The sequence below is a fragment of the Lutra lutra genome, chromosome 14 (assembly GCF_902655055.1).
Source record: "Lutra lutra chromosome 14, mLutLut1.2, whole genome shotgun sequence".
In the NCBI taxonomy this organism is placed as follows: Eukaryota; Metazoa; Chordata; class Mammalia; order Carnivora; family Mustelidae; genus Lutra; species Lutra lutra.
In genome coordinates, this window is record NC_062291.1 from 37,622,960 (window position 1) to 37,648,664 (window position 25,705).

Genomic DNA, 25,705 nt, shown 5'->3' on the forward strand with positions numbered 1-25,705 from the left:
TATAGCTTTTAAGAGCTGGAGCGAACTGTAGAAAGCTTTAAGTCAGGTCACCTAGATTACAGGTGAAGAAATCGAGGCTCAGAGAAGGTAGCTAACTTGCCTGGAAAAGTCAGGACTAGGACCCCAGTCTTCTTATTCGCAGTTTCATATAACAAACTCTTGGTGAATCTGTTGATGCTTTTTTTAAAAATTATTATGAAATGTGAGTTTCCCAGCAAGATTTTGGTTTTTACTTCCTTTATCATATTCCCACCTTCCCTTCCCAGAGACATGGTGACCTCAAGGTCAAAGATTCAAACCCTAGTTGAAGTAGAGTATCACTGAGTACCCTCAGGACAAGCAGTCTTCTCAGATATCCTCTCTGAGAGAAAGGCTGGGCTCTTAAGGCAGCCATTTTGATTAATGTGATTCATGATGGTGGCCATTTTGACTAAAGCTGGCTATTGTTGAAGATCACATGGCACATCTTGCTTCTTTCCTTACACTTTAAATATTCTCTCTGTTTGTTACCCACATTGGAGAGTCATTCCAGGGCTGGAATGGGGTCTGCAAGAACTTTCATCTTGAACCATTTCCCTGGGGTTTCCAGATTCCCTCTCTGCTATAGACATCGATCTGATAACTCTTGCTCTTGTGGCCACACAGGAATAATAGTAACCAGGTTGGCACTTGGACTGGGCAGTAACCCGCTCCCTGCATCTGCTTGATCTCCATTGCAGGAGTTTATAAACTGGAAATTTTTTCTAGGTAGGAAATAGAACACCTCTCAGTATGGTTTTATCCATGCAAACTTAACAGTCAGAGATGGTCTCAAATGAGTCATAGACTTAATAGCAAAACCATGTTCAGTGTCATGATCACAAAGGAGGGAGAAGGAAAGATGGAGATTATATTGGATTTTACTGGATTATGTCAGCAAGAGAGTGGTTGAATAAGAGACCCAACCAAGTCATGTTAATGCTTCAGTCTCCACGAAGTGGTTCATTATGTGGCATTTTTATGTGGGTTATCCTTAAATATCCTCTTCTCGTTGATAGAAAAACCCTATAAGAGATCCACTTCACATGAGTCTTAAGTACAAACCCTCCCAGAGTTAACAGAGGCACTGGGGCAGCATTTTGGAATATGTGGCTTAAAAGGAAAACCCTCTTAGAGGCAGCTTCTCCCTGGGCTAAGATTTTACCACATCAGTTTGGGGAGGTCAAGTATGGATATATAAATGTTCATTAGTTTTAGAGTTCTGAAATTTGATTTATGCCACATATTTCAACCTAGCATCAGACAGTTTTTACCAGGAAAATTAGAGAGTGACCTGGAGTTCTAAGAGCGCTCATTTGAAGATTGGCCCTTGTGGTCTTTCAGGGGAGTCATACGGAAGACTGAGTTACTTCATAGTCAGAGGGAATCATCCAAGACCAAACCCTTGTATGAACTGATAAAGGGTTTGGGGAAACTGGAAGACATGGTATGAAATGACAGCCAGACTTTAGTGTAGCATCCTGTATATTGGCAGAAGTTCTATTGTGGTGTGGTCTTGATGGTGGCGTGGTGACATCTTTTAGTATAGAGTGAATCGATATTGATGAATCATGAACTCCTCATGCCTTTCTCCTATTGTTATATAGGTTGAGATGCCAAAAATTGAACCTCTCGTAACCTGCAAAAAGAACCCATTTTCTCCCCTATGATGTTGACCCATTCCCTCTGTGTGCATTGCTTTATGGTAGAGACTTGAGGGGATCCATGGTGTTGTGGAAGTGGCTCTAGGTTTTGCTGCTGGTTAACCTCAAATATATTCTGGGGTCTCACCATGCTGCAGTGGTAAAGTTTGGGAATCATTTTATGAGAGAGACCACAAATATCTACTGATGATAAAGTTCTGATGTTGGTGAATGATGCACATTCATTCATGTAAAGTAGAGCAGATTCACATAGTTGGCCTTCTCTAATTTCTTTAGTGGAGAGAAAGGGGTACAGCTATTGACTTCAGAGGGAATGGCATCTCACCTTATGTGATCCCCTGGGAGTGAGTTGGACCCTGCAAAGTCATCTACCTCATGTTTTGGCAGAGAAATGTTTGAGGGCCACTCTATTAGGATGTGGTGTGCTCATTTTATTACCCAACCAGAGGTGTGACAAATAATTTAACAAAGGACAGCAACTATTCTGGATGACAGATAGCTTCCTTACTTAGAAGCGAAGTGACCTATATTTAAAATTCAAGCAATGCCAGCCTCTGTTCATTTGAGGCTATTGCATATACAAAATTCAACCCATTCATGAAGAGTGGAAACATATGAGAAGTTTAGAGGATAGGAGGTGTTCACTTACCTTGTTGCAGATGACCACCATTCTATCGCCCCACAGTCTGGATTTCCAAGCCCAGGATGTCAAACCTTCTTATCCCCTTTTAGGTGGAAAAACATTGCCATCATATCTTTTCCATACTGCTATGTATTTTTTGGAAGCTTTCTGAAAATGGATTCTTTCTGTGTGTGATTGTTTAAAGGAACCAGACCAGAAAAATCAGCTTGTGTAAGTAAGGCTTTTTTTTTTTTTTTCCAAGTGATTTTCTTTTTGCAGTTTGGAACTGGAGGCCAATGAAGGCCTCCCTGGTGCCCTGGTAGCTGGAGCCTCTCTTTTAGCATTTTTTCAAAGGGCACAGGCCAATCTGCCCATAATGAGCCTGGAAAGTAAGGATGAAGTTCCTGATAATATGACACAAATTTCTTTACTTTTGCTCCTTATTTCATCTTAATTAGTCCCTGTAGAAAGGATTGATTTTTGAGAGGCTTGTAGTGAACATCTGTTGGTATTCCTGGGGTCATTCTTAGCCTGTCCTGTGTTTGACATTTCTTGTAAAAGAGGAGGCATTTGTTCATATTGACATTAGCTGCCTCTGTATCTCTCGGTGGTACAGATGTTCTGTGAATAAAGACATCAAGCTAATAGGCAAGATGACAAGCTTCAGTAGAGCTGGGGCTCCTCACACGTAAATGGCAGGGCAGCATAGATTGCTTCTGCTGCTGAGGCTGGGGTCTGTGGGTAGCAAAGCATATGGAATAAGTTAAAAATGAAGAGGGATCCTGGAAAATGACTAGAAATCTCTCCCCAAGACTGGAAGGACTTATATTATTATTATTAATTTTTTTTTCTTGGTCCGTACAGTATGTCAAGCTTCCAAGGCATGTAGAGTCAGGGGAAAAGGGTGGAAACTGGATTTTCTGCCTGTTCTGCTACCATACCTTTCTGTCCTCTGAATTGGCCGTGCAGATACTAATGGAGGCTTGCAAATCTCAGAAGGGAGCTATTGTTCTCACTTTCTGGGTGAAGTATATCCCTGCTCCTCCTTCCATCACAGCCGCTCTCAAGTCTAGAGGCAGGATATTTTCCTCCCATGAATCTGTATTTTCCCAGCGGACCTCCAGGAAAGCAGCAGTCTGGAACCTTGTAATTCTGTTCATTCCAGAGGTTCTGGGCTTTCTCCCAAATGCACATCCTAGTTTATTATAATAATCCATCTTGGCTTTGGCACATATATATTCATCTCAATTTACTTAAGTCCATTTATATTTTAATCATGAACTATCTGTTAGGACAAAGAGGTTTTTTGGTTGACTCTTTAGAGTGTGAATTGCTGCAAGCCTGAAGGGCAGCTTCCAGGTTCCGGTGTTGGGTGAACAAGACCTTCACTGGTCCACATTTCTTCATCAACGTCAGTTGTATCCTTTCAGCTCCGTCTTCCCATACACCGGAATCCTAATCTTTTCTATCCATCCTCATTATGGTAGCCCCCATGGACTCAATTACATTAGTCACTTTTCTTGCTTTGTTCTGGACTGTCTTTAGTCCTCAAACTCATGCCCTCCACCCTTCCATTTATGCATGGGTGACATGTCTGTATGTGTATGTTGATTTTTAATTTTTCTACCCTGCCTTGTTTCATGGATAATGTGACGTGAGGTGGCTAATAAAAATTTAAAACCATAAAACAAAAACAGGACCTTGCCAGTACAAGGGAACATATTTGAAAGCGGATGATAGCAGAGGAAATGCTTACGTATAATACGAAGACCAAACAGTGCATGCTGTTCCTGGTAGGTCGGTATAGATGAGGATTATTTGGAACTCATACATACCAAGGGCTTGAGTCAAGGCCAATACCTTATCATGCAGAGGGAAAAATTAACTATGAGCCTGGGTAGGTAAATAAAAACATAATTCATTGATTGCTCTCTATCTTAGCTATTAGTCAGTGTTGAGATTCTAATATGTGATCTTCACCCTGCCCACACTTAGGATCTCAGTTTGCACTCAGGTAAATTAATTATGGTCTTGGGAGAGTCTTATCTAGGAGGGGGAGAAAAGGGAGATATGAAGAAGAGGAGACCAAGGAGAGAACAGAGATGAGTGGAGGGAAAGAGGAAGGAGAGGAGAGCATCCTCTAATTAGCCTGGATAATGGTAAGATTAATGAGGTGCTGCAGTTAATGAGGCAATTAGCTGGCAGGGGTAGTTGTTCCATCTTACCAGAATACCTAAGTGGGCTTGAGGTGCCATTATGAGAAGCTGAAACTGATATTTAAGGAGGAGAGAGAATCGGGTTTCCAAAAGTCTGAGGCCAGAAGCCAGTCAAAACACACTTGCCTAGAATCTGTTTGATGCAAGTCAGATGGGGACATGGCCATGCCTTCGTTTCTCCAGGTGTACTGGGTTCTGGCCCCATAGTTCAAATAGTTCAACTCTTTCAACCCCTGATGTGTTGTCATGAAATGAACAGAATCTTCTCACCTTACTTCATCCTCTCACGTCAGTTCTGTTATTTTTTCTTCCCTTCCCCCTTCCTTTCTTCCTTTCTTTTCCTTCCTTTCCCTTGCCTTCCTTTGCTTCCCTTCCCTTCCCTTTCTTCCCCTTCCCTCCCCTCCCTCCCCTCCCCTCCCCTTCCCTCTCCTTTCCTTTCCTCTCTCCTCTTTCCTTTTTTCTTTCCTTTCTGTTCTGTTTGTTTCCTTTCCTTTCCTTTCCTTTCCTTTCCTTTCCTTTCCTTTCCTTTCCTTTCCTTTCCTTTCTTTTCTTTTTTCTATCCTTCCACCTCAGTCACTGTGAGGAGTCATTGTTGCTGCTTCTCCATTATGGTGAATTCCTCGGAAATGGGGACCACATGTCTACCATTAGATTCAGCTTTTCTCTGGAAGGAGTCTATATCTTTCTTTCAGACTCCAATCTCCATAATGATGATAATCAGTGTCCTTTATATATAATAAAGTATTTATATATATAAAGTAATTATGTTACTTTAGGAGCTGCTGAAAGGGAGCAAATGATTTCTCTCCTCTAATTTCTTCTCTGAATCCCACTTTGATTCCATCAAGGATTCTATATCTCTTCATTCCACAAATATTTAGAGACCTGTTATGTGCCAGGCATTGTTCACAGAGACTGGGTTCCTGCTCAAGGAGCTTATCTTCTGAAGTGAGAGTGGCAAGAGAGACAGATAATAAGTAAGTAGATAAATAAATATATGTCAAGCAGGGTAACATGGATAGGGGGGCACAGGGAAGTGATGTTGTTTCATGTAAGGTAATCAAAAGTGGTCTTTCTGAGAAGATGACATTTGGTGGCAGGAACATATAATTATTTGGGCAGGGGAGTGAGAATTCCAAGCAGAGGGAATAGCAAGTACATTTTCTATTTTTGTATCTCCAAGGGAGTGTGCCTGACCAGGAGCATTGTCCCAAGGTGGGGGGGGGGTGCCCAGAGACACCTGATCATCTCACATCTCAGAATCTGATGCTCCAACACCTGCTGTGGCAGATTGTCTCCTGTTTGGGCTGGGTCCAATCTTGGTTGGCATCAGCAGTAGTGGGCACCTCCAGGTGTCTTCCTCTTTCCACCTGTCCAAGGAGCCTTTTAGGACTCTAGAACCAGATGGTCTGGGTAAAAATTGTGTCCCTGCCCCTTAATACTTTTGACTTGTTAGGAAAATGATATAACCTTTTTGGGTTTCCTCCTCTGTAAAATAATTGTCCCTGGCTCAGAGATTAAATGAGTTAATACATGGAAATGCTTATAATATAGCCTTCCCAGAGTAGGTGCTCTACAGAAGTTAGCTGCCATTACTATTGTTGCTCTTGATTTGTTTTATCAAATTAAAGAAAATAATCTCTCTTATATTGTAAGGAAATTCACCTCCTCTGGAAACTGCTCATTCTCTTGCTCATCTGCAAAATGAGGGGTGGATTTGAACATGAACTAGAACTCGAAGATTTTTTGTCAAGCCTGCCTTTCTGGATTCTACTCTGGGCCACACTGAGCATATGCTCACCTGACAGCTACAGAGCTGAGTCTATGCTTACAGACTTTTTCCTCCATAGGAGGCACAGAAGCTAGTCTTTTCTCCAGGTCACAGATGAAGGCTCTACCAGTTTTATGTCTCCTGAATCACCTCGGACAGATCTGAGGAGTTCCTAGATCTGGGTGCTTTATTCTGTGCTTATCGTGGGTTCCAGAAAAATGCAGTCCCTTTATGCCATCTAGCTTTCTTCGGTGTGACTCTTCATGCTTCCTGCTGTCTCCTGGTGGGAACAGCATCAGATGGCAACAGACGTGGGATTCATACTCTCTGGGCTTAAATTCTACTGACACTGTGCCTTTGAAGATAGTAATGATCTTTATGTTATTAAGAAGGTTAATGAGTCAATACAAGCAAAGCACTTAGAAAAAAGTGTCTGATAAGTGGTTTACAGGTACTAATCATTGATATTGTTCACTGTTATTATTGATAGTAATATTCTTCTAGTGTGTTTTATACATAGAAGAGTTTTAGAATCAGGAAGGTTAGAGTAGATCCAGGTTCTCTGAAGAGAAAACCTGCAAGCCATTCTTTCCCTAAATGATGGGCATGAGGCAGCATTCTGTTGCATCTGAAAAGGTGATATCCAGTACAGGATTCTGGATGGTGGGTGGCAGTGTGCCTCATGGTCTTGTTTCATGGTCTAATTAGTTGTTTTATTTTCTGTCGCCTCCACAATGATAGGTTTCTTGAGATGCTTTTCCATCTTCCTGTGCACCTCAAGCTCTGCGGTCATGTTAGGGGATCTGGCAAATATTTGGGGATCCGTAATTAACAACTGGTTGGATGGATAGATGGGTAGATGGGGTGGATGAGAGATGACCTTCTCTCTTTTACTATTACTATTATGATTCTTCTTCCTGACTACCAAAGAGGTGGGAGTCTTTTGGCTCATTTCTCCCCACCACCACATCCTCTTCATCTTCTTTTAATTCTTGCTTTCCTCTGCTTTTCCTCTTTGATTTCCTCCTTGCTTTCCTCTTCTGGTGCTGGCTCCCCCATTGTCTCTGGACCTAAACATGGCACTCCTAACCTACTGTTTTCTCTTTTTATCCTCATTATCAAGTACCAAGTACTCCCCATATCCCCTTGGAGGTCCAAATCGAGAGCATTCAGTGTGGTGACCCAGGTGAAAGGAGTTGAGATTTGGCTCTCTTCCCCGGGTGTCTGTTCCCCAGGATGACCCAGAATCATTTGCTCAGGTTAACAGGACAATGAGCCCCACCTCCTTCGCTTTGACACCCTCTGCGTCAATGCTTTGCTAGCAGTCTTTGCCAAGTGTATCATGGCTGAAATTGATGCTGCCGGCACACATGAAACTCACACCTTTTCTCAGGCAGCCTCTCTCTGCTCTACACTTACTGCCGTTTAAATGTCACCGCTATTGAACAAACAGTGGAGTAATGTGTCGGGAAGACAGCTAATGCTATATTTTGGTAAGTTCTTATCAAAATGCCTCTGGCAAGCTATTTGCCTTTGATAAAGAGAATTCTAGTCTTGTTGGCAAAACTCAATACTAATTATACCAGGCCAAACCCTCAGGACTCAGGCCCCTATGGGAGTCCTGATCCAGCCTTTCTGGCCACAGAGTAAATGGAGGTTTGGCCAGTGTCCTCAACACTGGCGAGGCTAGGTAGTTTTTTTCAGAAATTGATTGCTCCCCGTAACTCTGAGAAGCACTTACTTTTGGAGCCTCGGTCTCACCACCTGAAAAACGAACTTCCATTCTCTGTTAGCCTACTCTTTAAATAATCTCCAGTGGTGATCAGTGGATAATCACTCTGTGGGTAGATCATAAGCAGCAAGTGGGAGCTACCTAGCCCCTATTATTTTCATGATAAAAGCAGGAATCTGGGGCTGTATTTTCAGTGGAAAAATTAGTGGCATTAATTTTTATTACTTGTGATATTTCTAGTTAGCTAAGAAGGTCTTTTTAGGAAGTATCTTTTACATCAGGATGTTAAGAAGCTGGAACTCAAAGGGAGTATAATCTAAATTTTTTTTTCTGATTCAAATTATCTTTTTTTTTTAATCTTTAGACCTTCAAAGAAGGCAAATAAGATCAAATTTCTCTTATTTCCCTCCTCTGTAAACACTTACCTGATGTTATTCATTTCAGCTGACTTAGAATAGAAATAGTAAACAACTTTCACTTAACTTCTTTCAGTTAACATATCTGCAGGGGGATCGAGGTATGTAGAGGGAAGCTTAGGTGACTATCTTCCAGTTTGGGGCTGTGGAGTGTTTGGAGACTGGAGAATTTTTGTCTTCAGAGGCCCCTCTCTTTGCAAACCACAATACTTTGTAATAAAGTTACCTCCTGTTCACCTAAATGCTGATGAAATATTGTTTATGAGGACAGCTCGTTCTGTCTAAAGTATGTGTATTTGGAAGTTATATTTACTAAGTAGATTTTGGGTGTCTATCTTTAGTCGTTGTCTCATACCTGCAATGATGAAAGATTCTTTAACAAAAAATATTAAGCATGCACTGAGGACTGAGTGGGTACCCAGAGTAGAATCACCTACCATCTGTCAAGGCACAAAACCAAAGTAAAGGGGGGTTAGTGGGGGTATGATGGTTCCCCACAGGAACAGGTCTCTTGCCTAAGGAGAAGGCTGTGATGGCTGATAGTCTCAGTTACTGGTGATCATGCCCATGTCCAGCTGAGGGTCAGAACTTCAAACAAGCCACCCCAGGGTGGAACAGCACCAGGCTATGTTTCTGTGAAGAGGACATCTCTGTCCACTCACAGAATATCACCCAACATGTTTCATGTGTCGTACTTGTGTGGGTAATTCCTTCCCTGGCCATTGCTGAGAGAACAAACTTGAAGACTTTGTTGTGTGTCCTAATTCCTTCCTTGAAGTCTTTAGGAAAGAAGGGAGAGTGATAAAGGCCCTACATTGAGAAGTCACTTTCCTCTCCCATATGTCCTCACACAGCCATGGGATACAATGATGTGCAACAAAGAGCGCTAAGGAATCTTATTGGGCTTTGACATTCCAACTCCAGTAATGCAAATGGACAGAGAAAAGGACTAGCCTAACAGATTTGTGAATTGACCCTGAGATGGACCACCATGAAGGAAGCCAGCTGTATGGCTTGTTTGACCTCAAGAATGTTGAAGATGTTCGTGATGGAGCTGGCTTTTTTCGTGCCTCGCCAATCCAGGAGGGTCTACTTTCCTCCTTCCTCCCCACATTTTAGATTGAATGACATTCTCAAGCAACTATCTTGTTTTGATTGTTTGTTTGTTTTTAGTCACAATTGCTGGTGATCCATAAGCTTTCCCTGTGCATCAACCTCTTTTTTTCCTCCATGAAAACATGTCTTTGTTCAATGCTCTGTGGCTATGGAAGTTATGGAACGGCTAGTAGGGCTCTTTGAGGTAGCAAGAGGAATATTGCAAAGAAATATGGAAAAGTAGAGAGTGTGCTCAGGCGGTGGGTCCGTCCTCCCTCCCTCCACCTGCCAGGTGTTTCTCCCCTGTTCATTACCTCGCTCCCTCCTCTCTGTAACCTGTCTTCTCTTTGTCATCTCCTTTGTGTCTCTCCACTTCTGCTCCTGGACTATTGTCTTTCCATCTTGTGGTGGTTCTATTCTTCCTGATGCCCTCACACAAGGGATCGTCTACACTGCTGACCAGCCCACTGGAGAGGCCGCTTTTAGTTCAGGCTTTCATTTGAGCCAGTTAGCTATGGGCAGAGATAAGGAGTTGCATGTGAAAAACCACAAGAGAGCTATGGTTATGACAGGCTCTCCGCATGAAATAAGAAAAGAATGATATCAGGCAAAAAGGCTCTCAGCATTCTTCCTGATTCCACTGCCAACCAAAAACCACCCAGAGCAGATTGTGCAGAAAGTAGGGTACTACTCAGATCAGATACCTGGCTAAATGTTTCCCTGAAATGGAGCCTGGGAAGCAGATTCTGACTTTTCAGACTACTTGCTCATAAAGCCAACCACGTGGATACAAAGCTGTTTGCTCCCAGAGGAAATGCCAAATGGATGCTCGCTATGCAGCCATTATGAACACTGACATTTGTTGAGGAGAACTTCAGGATTCCATGTACCTGCTTAACCACTGTGGCTTGTACTAGTGGGAGTAAGATCGTTCTTCTTCATGTTGGTATTGCTAAGCAATCTTGATACGTGTGTGATCTTGTTCTGTAAAACTAAATGTTATCTCAGAAATATGTATGAATGTGTGTACACACATAAACATGCACGCACACACACACACACACACACACACACACACACACACATGCAGTAGAAGCGCTCTACCTAATGACTTTGCATATCACCAACCTATATACTCTCTAACATCTGCTATCCTTCCACGGAGCACACTGGCTGATACAGTGTCACCCTCCGTGTACACAGCTGGCAGGCTCTCTCCTTACTCAGCCAGGCACTTCTGATCTCACCAGGTGAACTCGGTATTTACCAAGAGTCCGTTGAATCTGTTCCCAAACCTAGTTATGTTAGTTATGTTTATATTATGATACTGCAGTTTAATTAAATGTTATAAAACCAATGAAATGTCAGAGTGTAGACGATTTTTTTTTTTCTTCTACGAAAACTAAGATGTAAGGCTGGAAGAGGTTTATTAAAAAAAAAAGTACAATCAATTAGATGGACAAGGCAGCTGTAAAAACTTGGAAGAAAAAAAAACGCATAAAATTCTAGAAGGAGTCTATACTCAGATTGCTTTGAAAGAGTCTTTAAGTTCTATTTCCCCTTTAAAGAAAACAAAGCAGGAAATTTTAGAAGCTGTGTGATGAGAGTAGTTTGTGCAAAAGAGTCCATGATAACATCGGGGAGGAAAAATAATTTTCCCTCCAACCTTCTAGGTTCTTGGCTGAGATAGGCTGCTATAAAAACAAATAAATACACAGCTTAATATAACAACAAAGAAGTTTAATAACATGTGTACCTTCTTAATACATGGGAGATACCCAGGAAAACTGAATCACCTTCCCTCTGTCCCCCCCAAGGGCCCAAGCCACCACCTTAAATTCCATCTCCAGCTAAGGATAAGAAGTGATGGAGGTAGGAGGGGGAAGGAGACCAGTTATGGAAGGTGATCGGAAAAGCACAGTAAAGAAGGGTCAGGTTATTGTGTGGATTTAAGTCCCTGCCTTCTGTGTTAATAAGAGTTTCTAGAGATTTAGACATTCTTCTCTTCTGGTACCAAGAGAGAGAAACCCTCACAAGTGGAGATTTTCCTTATAGATGTAAATGTCTCTTACAAACGTGTCACTTCTCGGTGTTTAGAACTTTTCTCTTGCTTGTTGGGTTTTAAAAATAATTAGGTATTTTTGTTCATTTGGTTTTTTATTTTATTTTATTTTATTTTTTTAAACATTTAAAAAAAATTTGTGTGTGTATGATTTTTTGGTTTGTTTTGTTTTTTAGATTCCACATGTTAAGTGAAGTCATATGGTATTCGTCTTTGTCTGTCTGATTTATATCATTTAGCATATACCTGAAACTTATAGAACATTGTCTGTCAACTCTATTTTAGTAATAAATAAAAAATAATAATAGTCAGTGTAAAATCATCCTTATGCCAGAGGCATATTTTGGGATGACAAATTCTCTCCTTCGTTAAACTATGCAAAAGATAAGGCCTAGGTGTGCACCAGGAGATGGCCAAATTAGTTTGATTCCCATGATTTAAATTAAAATAAACAGTTTAAGTACAGGGATAGCATTTCAATCAACTTTTTCTGGGTTTTCTTTTTCTGTTTTGTTTTTGTGTTTGTTTTTTACTGTCTAACCAACTACAAGCTTAGTGCATAGCATATAAAGTAGCGCTGCTCTAATCCTTGCCTGTGAAATTGAAGTCAGGTAGTTGTATTGGGAGGAGAAAGGAGAGAACTGGCAAAGAAAATCAATTCTCCAACAACTTGTCAGCTTTTTTTCCCTCCCCCTCTTTTGCCCTAGAGCTCCAGGTCCAGATAGTAATGGGAAAAGCAAACATTTTCTTAGAGGTTGTATATAGAGGAGAATGAGAGTTTCCAAAATCCTGGGACAACCCCAAAGTCTGCCACTGGGTTCCTGCTCAAGTGCACACTGCTGGCGTCCAGAGTCTCTAGGGCAGCACACATGGATGACATGCAGGTGTCATGTGGATGGGGACAAGGAAGAGCAGGAGTTTAAAGTTCTGTCAGTACTCCCAGGTCAAGAGAGTTGGTGGTGGCAGTGAGCTGGTTCAGGAATCTGGACCCTTATGTCAGCCCAGGCAGTTCTCTGATCAACAAAGAGCCCTCCCTACTGCAGAAATTAAAAGCAAACTTTGCTTTTGACTCAGAGAATGTGTGGGAAGTAGCTCAGGGAGAGAAGCCCGGTGCCAAATGAGCTCAAAGCCAAGCCATTCCTTTGGCTTTACTCGTGGATACAATTGATATTTACGTTCCCTGATGTGAAAGGAAGTGCCCTGAGATCTATCGCTGATGTCCACCCCTCTGTGAAGAGGCTCAAAGATTCTAGAGTGGCCGTGGAACATTCTCTGCTAGTAGCACTCCTCTGAGTACAAGGCAGGGGCTCTGTTGTGGATATGATTTCCCTTGGTCTCCTCCCAAGCCTGACAGGGAGGTGCCCACTGGCACCCTGTAACTCTTCAGTAGGACGTATTACGTAGTGTGTGAATTAGCTGGCGGGAGGCCCTCCTGTCTGTATTCCAAAGAACGTCTTATGTATCTGTGAAGATACCCATTGGAGTCCAACTGGAGACTCACACACCCTGAGTAAAATAAACCTTCTGTTGCAAGTAAGAGAATGATAAAGAACTTAAATAGAATTTTTAAAATATGGATGGTTCTCACACTTTTTAGGACAATCAGTTATCCCCTGGAGGGTCACTGTGTTCTCGGAAATCACACCAGTCTGCTTCTTATCACCCTAAGTGGTGCCAGTGCAACACAACTCAAAGACGAACCCTAGTCTGGGCTGGTGCGCTTTCTATTATAGTCATTCATCTCTGGGCTGGCCTCCCTTTATGTTGCTGAAGCACCCAGCTTGGCCATAGATATTCCTCCATCCTGGAATATCACCCATCCCTCAGCCTGCCAGGACTCTTGCCTGCTCAGACCTACCACCCGACTTTTCACTCCTACGTCTACTCATAGCCGTTGCCCATTTCCAGTGGGCAAAATACTATTTGTAGCTCCCACTGCAAAATGGTTTAGAGATTTAACTCTTGTCTCCTAAAATAGCCCCTGTGTTGGAGGGATCTTGCAGCAGGGCTGCTTGGGCGTATGGTTTTCAGCTGTGCCCGTCTCTCCCTACGGGCTGTAGGCACCCCTGTGCTTGGGTAGTTGAGGGTGGGTTCTAAGAACTCCCCAGAACCACTTTTCTTTGTTAGACTGGGCTTGTTTATTGATCTTCTGTCCTAAAGGTAGAGTATCTTCCCCAAACAGTGCCCCACAGTCCTGCTCCTCACCATCTGCTGTCTGTATCTCTTCTTCCCGCAGCACTCACAGCTATGTGCACGCGCGCGCGCGCGCACACACACACACACACACACACACACACACACACACACACACACTGCTGTTCCTGCAAATGATATGAGAAGTGTTTTAGTGGGAAGTAATCTAAAGTAGAAGTTAACGGTAGAGCCTCTTTACCAGACTACCTGGGTTCAATTCCTGGCTTTTCCACTTACTAGCTTCATGATCCTGGGTGAATTATTTCACCTCTCTGATTTCAGTCTTGTCATATGTAAAATGGGATAAGTGCACCTACCTGAAAAGATTAAGAATAAGCGAGTTAGTGTCTATACTTTGCACAGTGCCTGGCCATTGGGGAGAACTTGATGAGCATTAACTGGTGTATTGGCCGTGCATCTGGACAGCAGCTACAGATGAAGCTGAAATTATTTTTTCCATGACACTTCTCAGAACTCTTGTAAATCAGTAGATGAAACAAACAAACAAACACAGGGTTTGGGAGGACTAATCAGCTTCACACCCAACATCCCCTTAGATTCATCCAGGATACTTTTTTTTTTTTTTTTAATTTTTTAATTTTTTTCAGCATAACAGTATTCATTATTTTTGCACCACACCCAGTGCTCCATGCAATCCGTGCCCTCTACAATACCCACCACCTGGTGCCCCCAACCTCCCACCCCCCACCCCTTCAAAATTCTCAGATCGTTTTTCAGAGTCCATAGTCTCTCATAGTTCACCTCCCCTTCCAATTTCCCTCAACTCCCTTCTCCTCTCCATCTCCCCTTGTCCTCCATGCTATTTGTTATACTCCACAAATAAGTGAAAACATATGATAATTGACTCTCTCTGCTTGACTTATTTCACTCAGCATAATCTCTTCCAGTCCCGTCCATGTTGCTACAAAACTTGGGTATTCATCCTTTCTTTCTTTCTTTTTTTTTTTTTTTACAGCTTTATAAACATATATTTTTATCCCCAGGGGTACAGGTCTGCAAATCGCCAGGTTTACACACTTCACAGCACTCACCATAGCACATACCCTCCCCGATATCCATAACCCCACCCCCTCTCCCAACCCCCTCCCCCCATCAACCCTCAGTTTGTTTTGTGAGATTAAGAGTCACTTATGGTTTGTCTCCCTCCCAATCCCATCTTGTTTCATTTACTCTTCTCCTACCCCCTCGACCCCCCATGTTGCATCTCCTCTCCCTCATATCAGGGAGATCATATGATAGTTGTCTTTCTCCGATTGACTTATTTCGCTAAGCATGATACCCTCTAGTTCCATCCACGTCGTCGCAAATGGCAAGATTTCATTTCTTTTGATGGCTGCATAGTATTCCATTGTGTATATATACCACATCTTCTTTATCCATTCGTCTGTAGATGGACATCTAGGTTCTCTCCATAGTTTGGCTATTGTAGACATTGCTGCTATAAACATTCGGGTGCACATACCCCTTTGGATCACTACGTTTGTATCTTTAGGGTAAATACCCAGCAGTGCAATTGCAGGGTCATAGGGTAGTTCTATTTTCAACATTTTGAGGAACCTCCATGCTGTTTTCCAGAGGGGTTGCACCAGCTTGCATTCCCACCAACAGTGTAGGAGGGTTCCCCTTTCTCCGCATCCTCGCCAGCATCTGTCATTTCCTGACTTGTTAATTTTAGCCATTCTGACTGGTGTGAGGTGATATCTCATGGTGGTTTTGATTTGTATTTCCCTGATGCCGAGTGATATGGAGCACTTTTTCATGTGTCTGTTGGCCATCTGGATGTCTTCTTTGCAGAAATGTCTGTTCATGTCCTCTGCCCATTTCTTGATTGGATTATTTGTTCTTTGGGTGTTGAGTTTGCTAAGTTCTTTATAGATTTTGGACACTAGCCCTTTATCTGATATGTCATTTGCAAATATCTTCTCCCATTCTGTCAGTTGTCTTTTGGTTTTTTTAACTGTTTCCTTTGCTGTGCAAAAGCTTTTGATCTTGATAAAATCCCAAAAGTTCATTTTTGCCCTTGCTTCCCTTGCCTTTGGTGATGTTCCTAGGAAGATGTTGCTGCGGCTGACGTCGAAGAGGTTGCTGCCTGTGTTCTCCTCAAGGATTTTGATGGATTCCTTTCTCACATTGAGATCCTTCATCCATTTTGAGTCTATTTTCGTGTGTGGTGTAAGGAAATGATCCAATTTCATTTTTCTGCATGTGGCTGTCCAATTTTCCCAACACCATTTATTGAAGAGGCTGTCTTTGTTCCATTGGACATTCTTTCCTGCTTTGTCGAAGATGAGTTGACCATAGAGTTGAGGGTCCATTTCTGGGCTCTCTATTCTGTTCCATTGATCTATGTGTCTGTTTTTGTGCCAGTACCATGCTGTCTTGATGATGACAGCTTTGTAATAGAGCTTGAAGTCCGGAATTGTGATGCCACCAACTTTGGCTTTCTTTTTCAATATTCCTTTGGCTATTCGAGGTCTTTTCTGGTTCCATATAAATTTTAGGATTATTTGTTCCATTTCTTTGAAAAAAATGGATGGTACTTTGATAGGAATTGCATTAAATGTGTAGATTGCTTTAGGTAGCATAGACATTTTCACAATATTTATTCTTCCAATCCAGGAGCATGGGACATTTTTCCATTTCTTTGTGTCTTCCTCAATTTCTTTCATGAGTACTTTATAGTTTTCTGAGTATAGATTCTTAGTCTCTTTGGTTAGGTTTATTCCTAGGTATCTTATAGTTTTGGGTGCAATTGTAAATGGGATGGACTCCTTAATTTCTCTTTCTTCTGTCTTGTTGTTGGTGTAGAGAAATGCAACTGATTTCTGTGCATTGATTTTATATCCTGACACTTTACTGAATTCCTGTACAAGTTCTAGCAGTTTGGAGTGGAGTCTTTTGGGTTTTCCACATAGAGTATCATATCATCTGCGAAGAGTGATAGTTTGACTTCTTCTTTGCCGATTTGGATGCCTTTCATTTCCTTTTGTTGTCTGATTGCTGAGGCTAGGACTTCTAGTACTATGTTGAATAGCAGTGGTGATAACGGACATCCCTGCCGTGTTCCTGACCTTAGCGGAAAAGCTTTCAGTTTTTCTCCATTGAGAATGATATTTGCAGTGGGTTTTTCATAGATGGCTTTGATAATATTGAGGTATGTGCCGTCTATCCCTACACTTTGAAGAGTTTTGATCAGGAAGGGATGCTATACTTTGTCAAATGCTTTTTCAGCATCTCTGGAGAGTATCATATGGTTCTTGTTCTTTCTTTTATTAATGTGTTGTATCACATTGATTGATTTGCGGATGTTGAACCAGCCTTGCAGCCCTGGAATAAATCCCACTTGGTCGTGGTGAATAATCCTTTTAATGTACTGTTGAATCCTATTGGCTAGTATTTTGGCGAGAATTTTCGCATCTGTGTTCATCAAGGATATTGGTCTGTAGTTCTCTTTTTTGTTGGGATCCTTGTCTGGTTTTGGGATCAAGGTGATGCTGGCCTCATAAAATGAGTTTGGAAGTTTTCCTTCTATTGCTATTTTTTGGAACAGTTTCAGGAGAATAGGAATTAGTTCTTCTTTAAATGTTTGGTAGAATTCCCCCGGGAAGCCGTCTGGCCCTGGGCTTTTGTTTGTTTGGAGATTTTTGATGACTGTTTCAATCTCCTTACTGGTTATGGGTCTGTTCAGGCTTTCTATTTCTTCCTGGTTCAGTTGTGGTAGTTTATATGTCTCTAGGAATGCATCCATTTCTTCCAGATTGTCAAATTTGTTGGCGTAGAGTTGCTCATAGTATGTTCTTATAATTGTCTGTATTTCTTTGGTGTTCGTTGTGATCTCTCCTCTTTCATTCATGATTTTATTTATTTGGGTCCTCTCTCTTTTCTTTTTGATAAGTCTGGCCAGGGGTTTATCAATCTTATTAATTCTTTCAAAGAACCAGCTCCTCGTTTCGTTGATTTGTTCTATTGTTTTTTTGGTTTCTATTTCATTGATTTCTGCTCTGATCTTTATGATTTCTCTTCTCCTGCTGGGTTTAGGGTTTCTTTCTTGTTCTTTCTCCAGCTCCTTTAGGTGTAGGGTTAGGTTGTGTACCTGAGACCTTTCTTGTTTCTTGAGAAAGGCTTGTACCGCTATATATTTTCCTCTCAGGACTGCCTTTGTTGTGTCCCACAGATTCTGAACTGTTGTGTTTTCATTATCATTTGTTTCCATAAATTTTTTCAATTCTTCTTTGATTTCCTGGTTGACCCATTCATTCTTTAGAAGGATGCTGTTTAGTCTCCATGTATTTGGGTTCTTTCCAAATTTCCTCTTGTTATTGAGTTCTAGCTTTAGAGCATTGTGGTCTGAAAATATGCAGGGAATGATCCCAATCTTTTGATACCGGTTGAGACTTGATTTAGGACCAAGAATGTGATCTATTCTGGAGAATGTTCCATGTGCACTAGAGAAGAATGTGTATTCTGTTGCTTTGGGATGAAATGTTCTGAATATATCTGTGATGTCCATCTGGTCCAGTGTGTCATTTAAGGCCTTGATTTCCTTGTTGATCTTTTGCTTGGATGATCTGTCCATTTCAGTGAGGGGAGTGTTAAAATCCCCTACTATTATTGTATTCTTGTCGATGTGTTTCTTTGATTTTGTTATTAATTGGTTTATATAGTTGGCTGCTCCCACGTTAGGGGCATAGATATTTAAAATTGTTAGATCTTCTTGTTGGACAGTTCCTTTGAGTATGATATAGTGTCCTTCCTCATCTCTTATTATAATCTTTGGCTTAAAATCTAATTGATCTGCTATAAGGATTGCCACTCCTGCTTTCTTCTGATGTCCATTAGCATGGTAAATTCTTTTCCACCCCCTCACTTTAAACCTGGAGGTGTCTTCGGGTTTAAGATGAGTTTCTTGTAGGCAACATATAGATGGGTTTTGTTTTTTTATCCATTCTGATACCCTGTGTCTTTTGATTGGGGCATTTAGCCCATTAACATTCAGGGTAAGTATTGAGAGATATGAATTTAGTGCCATTGTATTGCCTGTAAGGTGACTGTTATTGTATATTGTCTCTGTTTCTTTCTGATCTACTACTTTGAGGGTCTCTCTTTGCTTAGAGGACCCCTTTCAATATTTCCTGTAGAGCTGGTTTGGTATTTGCAAATTCTTTCAGTTTTTGTTTGTCCTGGAAGCTTTTAATCTCTCCTCCTATTTTCAATGATAGCCTAGCTGGATATATTATTCTTGGCTGCATGTTTTTCTCATTTAGTACTCTGAATATATCATGCCAGCTCTTTCTGGCCTGCCAGGTCTCTGTGGATAAGTCTGCTGCCAATCTAATATTTTTACCATTGTACGTTACAGACTTCTTTTCCCGGGCTGCTTTCAGGATCTCTTCTTTGTCACTAAGACTTGTCAATTTTACTATTAGGTGACGGGGTGTAGACCTATTCTTATTGATCTTGAGGGGGGTTCTCTGAACCTCCTGAATTTTGATGCTTGTTCCCTTTGCCATATTGGGGAAATTCTCTCCAATAATTCTCTCCAATATACCTTCTGCTCCCCTCTCTGTTTCCTCTTCTTCTGGAATCCCAATTATTCTAATGTTGTTTCGTCTTATGGTGTCACTTATCTCTCGAATTCTCCCCTCGTGGTCCAGTAGCTGTTTGTCCCTCTTTTGCTCAGCTTCTTTATTCTCTGTCATTTGGTCTTCTATATCGCTAATTCTTTCTTCTGCCTCATTTACCCTAGCAGTGAGAGCCTCCATTTTTGATTGCACCTCATTAATAGCTTTTTTGATTTCAACTTGGTTAGATTTTAGTTCTTTTATTTCTCCAGAAAGGGCTTTTATATCTCCCGAGAGGGTTGCTTTAATATCTTCCATGCCTTTTTCAAGCCCTGCTAGAACCTTGAGAATCATCATTCTGAACTCTATATCTGACATATTACCAATGTCTGTATTGATTAGGTCCCTAGCCTTTGGTATTGCCTCTTGTTCTTTTTTTTGTTGTGAATTTTTCCGCCTTGTCATTTTGTCCAGATAAGAGTTTATGAAGGAGCAAGTAAAATACTAAAAGGGTGGCAACAACCCCAGGAAAATATGCTTTAGCCAAATCAGAAGAGATCCTGAATTGTGAGGGCGGAGAAAGGGGATTAAAAGGGGTTCAGAAAGAAAGAAAAAAAAACTATTAAAAAAAAGAAAGCCGATAAAGAAAAAATATAAAAAGAGGAAAAAAAATATATATATTAGATAAACTATTTAAAAAACGTTAAAAAGAAGAAAACAGTAAAAGTTAAAAAAAATTTAGCAGAAGAAGAGAAAAAGAAAGAAAAAAAAATTGAAAAAGAAAAAAAAATTAAATTAACTGCAAGGCTAAAAAATCATGGGGAGAAAGCCATGAGTTCCGTGCTTTGCTTTCTTCTCCTCTGGAATTCCGCCGTTCTCCTTGGTAGGTGAACTTGGTCCTGGCTGGGTTTCCCGTAGATCTTCTGGGGGAGGGGCCCGTTGTAGTGATTCTCAAGCGTCTTTGCCCCAGGCGGAGTTGCACCGCCCTTACCCGGGGCCGCGCTGAGTCATCCGCTCGGGTTCGCTTTCGGGAGCTTTTGTTCCCTGAGCGCTTTCCGTAGAGTCCGGAGGACGGGAATAAAGATGGCGGCCTCCTGGTCTCCGGCCCGGAGGAGCCGAGAGCCCGGGGCCCCAGTCCTCAGTGCGCCCTCAGAGAACAGCGCCAAATGACTCCCGTCACCCTGGCCTCCGGCCGCGCTCCGAGCTGACCGCGCCTGCGACCGGTTCAAGGCAACCCTGAGCTGAGAGTCACTCCTCGGCTCTGTCTCTGCAGCCGGCTTCCCCGTTCTAATACCGGTAAGCTCTGCGACACTGAGACACCCCCGATCCTTCTGCGACCCTGCGGGACCTGAGGCCGCGCTTACCCCGCCTGGGCTTCACCCCAGTTAAGCCTCTGGATGATGTCCCTCAGCGGAACAGACTTTTAAAAGTCCTGATTTTGCTCCGTTGCTCTGCCGCTCGCCGGGAGCCGGCCCCTCCCCCCGCGGTCTATCTTCCCGTCGCTTTGGATTCACTTCTCCGCCAGTCCTACCTTGCAGAAAGTGGTTGATTTTCTGTTTCTGGAATTGCTGTTCTTCTTCTCTTCAATCTCCCGTTGGATTTGTAGGTGTTTGCAATCTTTAGATAAGCTATTTAGCTGATCTCCCGCTACCCGAAGTAGTCTCAGCCTGCTACTTCTCCGCCATCTTGACTCCTCCCCCCAGGATACTTTTTTTAAATAGCACTTTTAGCCACAAATATTTGTAAATGATGACATAGTTCTAGCCTGCTATGACATAGTTCATATCCTGCTATGAATAACCAGACCCTCTGTCCAGGACCTCACCTCTGTTACTAATTTTGTATTTTTAAAATGTCTTAGAATTCTTTGTATCTTGCAATTTTAATTGGGGGTTGATAGCAGATTCTGATAACTTGCAAATAGAGACTGATCATTTGTTAGCCTAGGTTTTGATAAGTTGACTTTGTTAAAACAAAAACAAAAACAAAACAAAACAAAAAAAAACAAACAAAAAACCTCTGGGTCAGAAGCTGCTGTTCAGTGAAACTAAGCCAGACTAGGTTTTCCCTTGTGTGTTACTCAACGATGTATTATTTCTCGGTAGACAGTTTACATGACTATTGTGATAACCTTGCCTGTCTCCAAGCCTCACCTACGTTGTCTAATACAAATGGAGTAAACTTCCCATGGCATTGCTTTGATCATGTCTTTTTTTGGTAGGCAGAAAGGCAGTTAGGGCCACTTCTTTGCCTACTAAAGAGGCTACTCACCATCCAGCAAAACTTAGTGGGGCAGGGAGCCTCATTTTCCACAGGCCCCTCACAATCTCATGCTTCTGTCAAGTTGAACAGCTCCTGCTTGTCACAAATGTTCTCTGTTGTCCTCTCTGCCCTTCTCATCCCCATCCACTCACCTTTCCCAAAGTGTCCTCCTAACCAGCATGCCACAGACCTGTTCATCTCTCGAGACTCAGAGTAAACACACTTCCCCCATGAATCTTTCCTTAATTCTGCTCAAATATAACCCTCCATCTCCCATCATGTGTCTATCCTATATCATTTGCAGTGTTGGGTATAAGATCTCTTAAATGGATATTTTTATGCTTAAATCTTGTACATATGTCTAATTATCACTTTAAGACAAATTCTTAGAGATAGTTAAAGTCTCAGTGAATATTGCCAAATTGTCTTTTAGGCAATATCAGTCGTTTATTCTCCGTTGTCTGTGTATCTAAGTAAATTTCTCCCCTACTCTCTTCTAACCAGGGTATTATTTTTCCCCCTACTTACAGTGTATTATTTTCCCCCCTACTTACAACTATTGTGATATCTTTAAAAAAGAAAAAAAAAAAACCCTTTCATTTTATTTCATGTTGCATTGATCTAATTTCTCGTGAGGCTGAACATTTCAAAAGTGTGTTTATTAGCCAGGCACATTCTCTTTGAATTGTCTGTTGACAGGGCACTTGACACTTTATATCGTACTATTTTTGTGAACTCATCAGCTACCAAGGAATCATAGGATAAACAGCTCTACTTTCAGCCTAGTGACTGCCTAGTGCATGGTGCACAATAAACATTTGTTGAAAGATGGAGTGAATGAATATATATATGGCTGATGATTGTTAGTGTTCCACATTTTTTTAAAAATGTAGAATCTAGTTAAATCTCTAATCAATTCAAGACACAAATCTGAAAGGCAGGATTGAGTGTGATCCCAGCCGTAATCCTCCTTGCCACAGGCTCCATCTGTAAGGTGGGTTGGGGGGTTGAAGGACAAGGTTAGGTTGGCAAACACTGAAGTAAGGAGTAGAGGCCAGTTCATGACTCTGGAACATAATATGTTCTGTTGTTCATACTTTTGGACCTTGCCAAACTAGAGATTGCCATCTGTGAGCCCAGGAAACAGGAAAGGCATGGCAGAGCGGACTTCTGTTTGGAGACATGGCTGATTTCAGCTGAGAAGATGGGGTGACTAATTTGGGGACGGATGCCTGACCATTAAGACTGAGTCTTCTTAGATGTCCACTGATAGAAGATGAAATCCAGTAAAAGCTGTTTTTTTTTCCCCCTGGCATTCTATCAAGCAGAACAATTTTTTATAACATCATATTGGTTCAAGTAACCCTAAGGTACTGCAAGATGATGTTCAGCGTCACTCTGGAGTCAAGGTCTTACAGATTATATTAATCATTCTTTTGGAAATAGGTGATGGTAGAACATGTGGTAATTTTCTATTCACCAGGACATCTGAGTAACCAAAAGCCAAGATTTCTACAGAGTGGAAACCTTTTGTGAGTGCGTGAGTGTATGTAGGTGAGCACAGGAGTGTGAGCATTGGTCATAGAACAATGAGTTGGAGTCAAGCCGGGGTGGAAAACTGAGGGAGTCTTGACCATTCATCATGATTCTCAGATTTCACAGTGGACAAGCACTTCCTAAGGGTGACTTAACTTTGGAAGGGTTTGGTTGAGTAAGGGAAGTAAGGAAACCAAGCCCCCTTCAGCTCTGTGTTGGAAGTGTTACTCAATCTCCTTCATAAAGGAAATACAGGGTTGGGTTATTTTTATTGCTTTTTTTCTTAAGTAAAGAAAGCAGTAAGTGGGTTCTTGTTGCGTACAGGTAGCACACCCTGCCAACCTGGATCCCGTTGACAGATAATCGCCTGACAGCCGGCCCTTTGATGTTAAGCTTCACTTAGGCAGAAAGTTTCCCTGTGCCTCCCTAACAGTGCTGGGTGGTCTTGTCTGTTCTCCTTCCCAGGAGCCTTGCCTAGGGAAGTGCATTCAAGGGCCAGTGCATTCAAGGGCCCCAGAGGTCAGGAATGGTGGGGGGTGATGGGGTCAGCCAACCCCAGGCCACTCTCCCAAGAGTGCAAGGGGGAGCCCACAAACTCAGCTGAAAACAAACAAGGGCTAAATTAAAAAGAATGTTAAATACAGATCAGCTGCTTGGCTTCTGACAGCAGATTTAATTCTTCCCTTCTCTCACCTGATGGAGCTTCGCCTGCAGGGTTTGCATCAATTATCTGTCGACATGTGGAAAATGATTGATGAGCTGCCTGCGGCACTGGAGTACACTTTGTCAACCACTCATCATTTATACATCTTATCTCTGCTAGAACAAAAGATAGGACAGCCCCACGCTGCAGTTGGGGATGGGTGGGGGGGGAATGAGAATGGGAGGTGAGGGAGGCAAGTCAGAAAACTATTGGGTGCCTATCCGGATGAGCTGGGGTGATGAGGCCCACAGCTCTCAACTCTGAGCTGACTGGTCAGCCCCCTCTTCCCTTACCATGGGCTGTGATGTGGCCCAAACTCTTGTACCATTCCTTCCAGAAGGGCCTGGAGGGGTCAAGGCCCTGTGTGCTTTTTAATTACAGCACCATCTCAGGGGTTGAACCCTGTCATCACAGCAGCCGCTGACCCTTTGCTTTAATCAACCAGTCGGAAGGCAGGGTTGCTAACCATCCCTGACAGAGATGAGTCATGGCCTGGTGGATCCAGCCTCTGAAAGAGTGTCAGGGGGAGCTGTCTAGAGGAAATTGGCCTGTCTGATGATGGTGGGACTGAACAGTGGGATTCATGGTTTTATAGACAAATCTTGTTCACAAGGCTGAAGTGAGGTCCATATGTTTTTACTCACACTGGAATAAAAGGTGGATGGTGATGCTGGCTCTTTATTCGTGAGTCACTGGTGGCCTTGCTCTTAGGACTCAAACCCGTGCTAAGAGGTGAACAGAATATCAGCTCACAGAGGTCTCTCAGGCTGTGCCCATCTTCTCTCTTCCCTGGTGACACCATTATAGCCACAAACCCAGGTGATGACCTAACAATCATTTCTAGGCAGTAACTGCTGAAAATAGCAATTGTATTATGGGCTGATCTCTATTAATTCACTCTCTATTAAAGGCATCCCATTTATTGATTTTTTTTTTCTTTGAAAAAGAGAGTACTGACAAATATAATGTCAAGTGGCCTAGTTATATAATTTGAGTAAGAGGCCCAGCAGATTCCTTGGTTGGGGGTAGAAAGGAATTAAGGTAGGAAACTTCAACTTTATAATATAATATGATTTTCCTCCAATAAAATTTAATATTCTACTTATAAATCATTAAATGATACAGAAGCATAAAAAATGAACATAGCTATTAGAGTGAATTCTAAAAGCAAGGTATAGAACTATGAGGCAAAATCATGTCAGAAAAGAGGTGACTAAACATAACAATGAAATGGAAGAAAAATTAGAAGACCGAAGGCACCAAAGCCAGGAGAATAACTCAGTGGCCCTTAAAAGGCGTAAAATACTGTTTTGAACCCTTGCATACATTTTTGTTGGTATTGTTGGGTTAACAGTTATCTCCAGCTGTGCTTCACAGTTTGGAGCTTGAGGTAACAATAACAGGTAGACCGTCATCATGACATCAGGCATTTCATGGAACCTTTGTGAGCATGAATTACTCATACAGAGGGGCCTTCTTGGCCCAGCGGACAAGAGTGGCCACTGAAGACCCCATGTTTTCCTCAAATGTTCTAGGTATGGTGGGCCACCCACACTGATGGCTCTACTTGATGATGTCATTGCCCTGGATGAGAGGAAGCCCTCAGAGGCTTCCTCTAACCCTGAAATTATAAACTAAAGGGCAATTACTATAAAATCCAAGAATCAAGGACAGGCACTCTCTCTGCTTGACACAGATCCATAAACTGTAGAGTGACAACGCCAGATGAGTACATGTCTATGATCCCTTTGAGGTAGATTATATTTTAGATTTAAGTGGTAGCCTCATGAACCCCAATGATTGAGGTTTTACATTTTTGTGTGTTTTTGATAA

The 25,705-nt window shown here is 42.0% G+C and overlaps 1 protein-coding gene across 4 annotated transcripts in view; it reads left to right on the forward strand.

Moving 5' to 3' along the window:
* The window catches only part of LRMDA (leucine rich melanocyte differentiation associated), a 1,078,273-nt gene that overhangs the window by 658,292 nt on the left and 394,276 nt on the right, over positions 1-25,705 (forward strand). The gene's annotated exons all lie outside the window — the stretch shown is intronic.